Source organism: Hippopotamus amphibius, chromosome 3 (genome assembly GCF_030028045.1).
Source record: "Hippopotamus amphibius kiboko isolate mHipAmp2 chromosome 3, mHipAmp2.hap2, whole genome shotgun sequence".
NCBI lineage: Eukaryota > Metazoa > Chordata > Mammalia > Artiodactyla > Hippopotamidae > Hippopotamus > Hippopotamus amphibius.
In genome coordinates, this window is record NC_080188.1 from 173,055,356 (window position 1) to 173,062,860 (window position 7,505).

The 7,505-nt window shown below is 47.4% G+C and overlaps 1 protein-coding gene across 1 annotated transcript in view; it reads right to left on the reverse strand.

Annotated features, from left to right (window-relative positions):
• The window catches only part of BRINP2 (BMP/retinoic acid inducible neural specific 2), a 116,383-nt gene extending 109,212 nt beyond the window's left edge, over positions 1-7,171 (reverse strand). The window contains exon 1 of the mRNA XM_057728055.1: positions 7,115-7,171. The gene's annotated coding sequence lies outside the window, so the exon portion shown is untranslated. The remainder of the gene's footprint in view (positions 1-7,114) is intronic.
• Between the last annotated feature and the right edge of the window lie 334 nt (positions 7,172-7,505).

Here is a 7,505-nt window from a genome sequence, read left to right on the forward strand (position 1 = left end):
GGGTATAGTACAAAAACAAGAGTTTGTGTGAGATGTGCAAGGATGTAAAGGAGGAGGCAGTTAATTCCTTTGCGGAGTGTCAGGGAAGTCTTCACAGAGGAGATCATCCTTACAGAGTCTTAAAGCCCAGTAACCTTCAGGAAACAGAGAACAGGGCAAGGGAAAGTTCTCTAGAAAAGCAACACAGCACATCTAACAGCCTCAGAATATTGAAGGATGAGCAGGGGCAAGTGGAGAGATGCAAGGAGAGGTTGATGGACCAGCTCGTGAAGGAACTCCTGCTTGTGACGCTAAGAAACTTGGGTTTTATCCTGACAGCAGTGAGGAGTTATTGGAGGACCACAATAAAGGAAAGAGCATAATCAAATTTACCGGTTTGAAAGATCACCCCAGCTGCAGCGAGGAGGCTGGGTTGGCCGGCCCTCAAAAGAGGAGACAGGGAGACCAAGTATTGGGAAAGTCCAGGTGAGAGGGATGAGAGCCTAACAGAGAGGGGCAGGAGGAGGGGTGAGAGGAGGATGACTTTGAGAAATCATCAGCAGGTAGATCTTGTCAAGTCGGGGATTGCTGGATGGGGGGGGCGTGTGAGAGAAAGCAGAGCCCAGGACAATCTGTATTTCCTAATTTTGCCGCTGGAGGATTGGTTGTCTCATGAACCAAAGCAGGGAATTTGAAGAGGGGAATCATTTTATGTGTGAAATGGGTACATAACGAGTTCATCTTTAGAGGTTTTAATCTTGGTGATCAAAGTGAAGGATGCTTGGTAGGAAAGGATGTTGACATACGTTAAGCATCTATCATGTGCCTGGAACTGTGTTTGGCTCCTTATGTATTTTATCTCATTTAATATTTATAACAACAGATTGAGAGATGGGGCATTATCTTTTTTTAATAGATGATAAAATGAAGGCTCAGTGAGTAACGAACCTTACTGTACACAGTGAACACGAGGAACAGTAAGTAGACCAGTTTGATTAAGCAACCTTGAATGAAATGCATACAAAGAGTGGGATCAGAAAATAAAATAATAAAGATAGTTTGGGGGCAGAGGATGGAAAAATTTGAGTCGAGGTATTAACCGCCCCACGGTGGTGTTGTGAAAATCAGGTGTGGAAAGCTTGTAAAGCATTCTATAAACTATAGAATGCTGATCAAATGTGAGGAGCTCCAGTTGTGGCCAAACCTTATCACAACAAAGAGTAATAATAGGATCACAGTGATAAGAAATTACAGTGTTCACATCTGGAAGCATTCAATAAAATTCAACCATGATGTCTTCTCCCTGTTCTTCTTACTGATAGGTCCACAAGAGAATCTCTTAACACATAACAGTGACTTTTCCTTGTCCCCACCACACCATCAACATGACTGGTTTGAAGGACAACTCTTTCAAGAAAAGATGATGATATGGTAGACGTGAGAAGGAAGAAGGGGATTTGAAAGTCAAATGGACCCAGCTGAACCCAACTGCTGTGTCCTCACACTTCCGAGTGAGACCCTAAAGATAATTAACTTGGTTTATTTCTACTGTCAGGCAGAAACACAAAAATAGTAGGATAAAAACTCCCAGGTCTCCTACTTGTTTGCATGTGAACTGGGAGCGGCAATGCTCCACAAATGCTTAGGGTGGGCTGAGTCACAGCTGATAAGGTCTCCATCAATTAGAAGCCAACTCAAGCTATCTGTGCCCTCCTTAACTTTTGATTTCAGAAATACATGCCTTGGGACTTCCCTGGCGGCTTAGTAGTTAGGAATCCGCCTGCCAAGGCAGGGGACATAGGTTCGATCCCTGGTCCAGGAAGATCCCATAAGCCGCAGAGCAACTAAGCCCGTGCAGCACAACTACTGAGCCTGAGTTACGCAACTACTGAAGCCCGCGTGCCTAGAGCCCATGCACTGCAACCAGAGAAGACACTGCAATGAGAAGCCCGTGCACTGCAACGAAGCGTAGCTGCGGCTCACCGCAACTAGAGAAAGCCAGCATGTAGCAATGAAGACCTAATGCAGCCAAAAATAAATAAGTGAAAAGAAAAATGTAGTCTTAAAAAAAAAAAAAAGAAAAGAAATACATGCCCAGATGCTCTGTGAACTGCTCACCATCCCTCCCTCCATGTTCTCTCTTTTCATGTTTCTGGCTCCTCTTGTTTCAAGCCTCTGCCCTTTCTCCACATTAGCTCTCACTATTCTGCAAGGCTACACCAGCAGTGCCCAAAAGAATATGAGCCACATAGATAATTTTAACTTTTCTAACAGCCATATTAGACAGGAAAAGGAAATGGGTGAAACTAATCTTAATATATTTTATTTAACCCAATACACCCAGAATATTATCATTTTAATGTGTAATCAATATTAAAAGAAACCATGCTGAGATATTTGACATTCTTTTCTTTTCAGCCACGTCCTCAAAATTCAGTATGTATTTTCACACTGACAACATGCACTCCAAGTACTCCAAGAGCTACACGTGGCCAGTGGCCACCACATGAATAGCACAGTGCAGCGCAGAGCTCAGGCCCATGAGATAGCAGGTGGCCCTCCCTTCACTCAATCCAGCTTTCCAGATATATCTGCACTTCATGAGAGCTTCAGTAACAGGCATGATGGAACTGGCTGTTGAGGATGCCGTGTTGTAGAGATGTTCCTCAACTTTCCTCCCATCTGCATGGCACAGCAACAGCTGCCAGAGAGATCAGATGAGACCCATCCGCCGCAGCCCCCAGTCTGAAGTGTAACCGAGCTGCCTCTCTCTTCACTCCCAAACGGAAGAGGCTTTGGCCCACTGGCACCAACCACACGCCATAGACCTGGCCTTCCACCTCAGCCCCCAAATGTGGCAGCGGTTACTTATGGACAATGAACCGAAAATGCTTCCGTCCCGCTGACCAGCTGCAGGGTCATTTAGCACAGGAAACAAAGGTGCCAACAAGGCCTAGGGGAGAATTTTCAAGAGAACGGACATATCCCTCAGGACTTGTCCCCAGAGGGAGCTCCTGGGGTGGAGCACACAGACCAGGTTCTTGGGGATTTTCCTCTTGACCTGAGAGCAGTGATGACTTCAGGTGACTTTAGGCAAGTCATTCCACTCTCAGTTCCCCACTGGAATGTCCATGTCCAAAGGGGCCATCCAAGCAACCAGTGAAGACCAAGGAATGGGGTTTCACCAGTTCTCTCACAGGACCTATGCTTTGCCTTGACCTTTTCTCGAGGAAACAAGGCTCACTGCTGGAGCAAATGCATGTGGCTGACCCATCAGAGCCATCTCCTGGTGCCATGCAGCCCTGCATCCTTCCTTGGTGCTGCCCAGGCTGGCAGACTACCTCCCCCGCTCTGCTGTTCAGCTGAGCAATCGCAGTACCTCATGGTACAGCTGCGGGCAATACCGCACCCACCCCTCCTGCTTTTGTGGTCTCCTCCTTTGTGACTGCTACAGCATATGTTTTATTAAAAGGGAAATGGCGGGGAGATGAGAGGTTATGTACATGGGCACACTCAAGAATCTTAAGATTGAAAATCTCCTCCTCCGTGCTAAATGCCTGAGGGCTTTGGCGTTTTGCCAGCTCTGAATAAACCCCAATAGGGATATTTGGGTGGGGAAACAGGAAATGAAGGGAAATCAAGGCTCTCTTAGGAGACTCTGTCTAAAAAAAAATATGAGAAGATTTTCTCATGTTCTCCTGAAATTTGCCTACTTTCCCCCAATATCTTTCTCCAAAATTTTTGATGTGCTGTTGATAAGCTCCCTGACCTTGAGCACTATTTTTCCCATAATATATGGATTAGGCTTGAGGCTGGGTAGAAGGCTTAGGTAATTTTCTGTGCCTAATGAGATGTCCAACATTTCAAAGCCCTCTGCCTGATCTGAGGGCAGCTTCCTCTAAACCACTATACACGTCAAGTAATTAACCCAGGTGTCTGCTGTTTCCAGGATCCAAGTGGAGAAGTGGCTTAGGGCAAACCCCAAGGAAACATGCAAGCCTTGAAGTTTCCAGTCTTCTCAGTTGTGCTGCAGTCAGTCTCTCTGTCAACTGGAATCTTTTTCCCATTTCTCCCTCTCCAAACAAATCCCACCCTATCCCCAACGGCGCAACTCAAATTCTCCCTCCTTGGAATACTGATAGCTCTCATTATCTCTACAAATCAATTGTAGATTAATTAGGTCAGCGTAGTGAATCTCTTGTATTGAACTGCTGTTTAGAATGTATGTTGTCATTTACCTTTTTCCCAGATGTAAGTTTATTTTCCCAACTAGAATGTAAGATCATTGAGGGCAAAGGCAAGGTCTTATAAGACTTTTAACCCTCACAGCCCTTAGGTCAGCACCAGAAGCGAAGCCCTATACGTCACTGCAACCTCCCATTCCTGTTAAGTTCAGAACAGCTGACTCAAATCACAGTTCCTAAGATTAAACCATTCCTTAGAAGTCGGGAAGCTGGGGCTGGTTTAGGAGTGATGAGACCCAGACCCCACTCCCCAGGTTCCCTTCATTGCTGTGTGACCCGGAGGAAAACAGCTCATCTTTTCAAGGCCCTTTGCCCTCCCTTTTCCACGAAGGAGGCTAAACTCATTCTGGCTCTACTTCTTAGGGTAATCAAAGATAAATGAGACAATAAGGCATGCGAGGATTAATTAGATGAGCTCCCTAAGATGTTCTCAGCCCTGTGGAAAAGTATGCCATCAGAAAATGTATGCAAGGTCTTATTTAAGAAAAAGAGTTGAATCGTCAAAAATACTCTGCACAGTGGGGAAAATAAAACACTAACCGGGAACCCGCAACACTAAGCATCCCACTCGGCAGAAAGTGTCCACACAGATGTCTCCATTCCCTCTAGATTACCTCTTGTTAGTGAGCTGGGGAAGGGTTTTGGAGCACCGTCTCAGAGGGGATGGTTTTGTGCGATGCTCCCCAGGGGCTAGCCTGTGCCTTGGGAAAGGGGATCAGGAGGAGTTGATGACGCAGGGATGTTCTTTGCCCTCTGGCCTTACTCAGTAAACAACCTGTTAGGAGGCCAGAAGGGAAAACCCAGAGGACGATCTTAAGGGCCTAAATGGGGAAGATGCTCCCCACGCATGAGCCTGGCCCAGTGCTAGCAGAGCAGGAACCCTCCTCCCTCCCCAGCCCTTCCCTCCTTTCCTCCTTTCTTGTGGCCACACTGCAGCACACATCACTCCATTCTGGGAGACAAAGCCAGCCCCATTTCTGGTGAGAAGGGAGATGCAAGAGTCAGGGATGCTTCTGTCTTCTCCATGGCTGCACAACAGCTGTTGAACCCTTTGGTGCCAGCTGCCCTCCAGCAGGGAAGACCGTGGTCTGACATTTGCTTCCTTTCGCTCAAACATTTCACAGTATCCAGGCTCTGTACCAACTCAAATTATATCCCTCCTCAAAGAAGTAAAGCATGCATCTTCCCAAGAGTAGGCAACAGCTAAAAAGAAGGGGGGTGTGTGTGTGTGTGTGTGTGTGTGTGTGTGTGTGTGTGTGTGTGTATACATATATATAAAGCAGTATCTATGATAAGATTTCAGGATCGCTGTGGCAGCATTGCTTGCTCATGCCCCCAGTGCTGCAAAGCAACTTATTCTGGATGGGAGGGAACTCCAGAGGGTCCTGCCTTAAACAAATAACATGTACATAACTGTGTGAAGTCAAGAGGGAAAACACACAAACTCCAGCATCACTTTGCAGTTGCCTGATGTCATCAGACTGCCCCCCGGGGGCTTTTGTAAAATACTTTAGCTGCTTGGTTAATACTGGCATTGCAAGTATTCTGGGAAGCATGGTCAGAAAGAGTGTCCCTTCAACATGCACATGTCTGGAGAAGGACAGAGACAAAAATACTTGACTTACAATATACCTTTCATCCTCCTGATCGGTCTGTGCTGACAGATCATCGTCCCTGCCGGATAAAGCTCCGATTACCCAGCTAGATGCCTGGCCTGTTATAACTGCTATCCTTTTAACAAAACATTTGCTCCTGCTCTGGGCACCCGATTCCCAGAGCTAGGAAGAGCACACACACACAGTTCTTTACGGAGGGGTCTGTTCGATCACGTTACAGTGCCTTAGCTTGATTATTAGTTAATATTTGGCTTAGGTCTGTACACCCTGGATAAATATGTACCATGCAGAGGGCTGTTTGGTGAGCAGAAAACTCCTCTGGGCTGAAACAGCAGCTCCCAAGTTCATGCTCCTACTAGGAAAAAACACCCCAGGCATCTGGGGCCTGGGCAGAGGGCTGCACACGCATGCTGCTAGCGGCAGCCTGCTTCCTGCATACAGCTGTGAGCACAAGCACACATATATATACACACACACACACACGTACCACAGGCAGCATTAGACTGTGTACCCAGATGATCATAGAACCGGGAGAGAGAGAGATCACCAGATAATCTCAGTGCGCCCCTCCTTCCAGCACAGCAATGCTCTTGCCAGTGTCTCCAGCGCGCTTGCCAGGCTCAACTCAGTCAATGGGGTTTCTGCCACCACCCCGGAGAGACTGTTTGAAACCCACAGGGTTCATTCTTCAATCTTTTTTTTTTTTTTTTCTTGGCTACATGTACATGGGAGAAAAGAGACAGGCCTCTACAGACATGCCAGGGAGCTCTATGGACATGTGACTATAGCTCTAGGAATATGTGAATATCTGTGAACATGGGTATCATGTATCACAACCTCAGCTCTTTAGGGTCCATCCCAAACACAGTAACCGTGTACAGTTCAGTCCAGCATGGGCTGGGCAGGCAGAAGTCCTCGTCAGCCTCTGCAATTATGCAGCCCGATTAGATTTTCTGAAGCTAATGGGAGTTACACTAACTTTGAGGACTTAAACCAGCCAAAAGCAATATAGGTCAGGCAGAGTGCCCAAGTCGTGTGACAGCCATGCAACACCAGGAGGCAATAACAGGACGATCTCTAGCTAAACCCTAAAGTCAGCTCAGCTCCACAAGACAGAAACTAAGGGGGGAAGGGGGAAACATTCCCTCTGCCTGCAACTGCCAGGCACCAGGGCAAGAGGGTTGTAGGAGGGCAAAACGATTCCCTTACCAAGAGACACGCCAAAAAACAACGAAGAGGGGATGGAGAAAAATCACCAAAACCCTGCACTGTTACCTTGAATCCTTGCAAGAGCCCTCCTGGCTGTATCAGCTTCTCCCCAAACCTCCACCGACTGGGAGGAGACTCCTGAAAGATTCCAGGTTTTTGTGCAACATCTCCAGTGGCAGCTTTCCAAAGTTCTTACTTCATGATTTCTCGTGGCTCCTTCTCATTTGGGGGAATGTGAATGCCTCCCCCTCGGCGTGTGAGAGGGAGCGGATGTCTCTTTTCAAATTCTCCTGCTCCGCGCTTTGCTGCTGCTGCCGCCGCTGCCGTCAGACCACTTGCCTGCTGCCTTCCGGCTGAGCAGCAAGGATGCCCGGCACCCACAGCATGTTTGAAGTGAGGCTTCGACGCTGGGCCGGGGCGCACGCGGGTGGAGAGGGAAGGAAAGTGCCAATCCCGA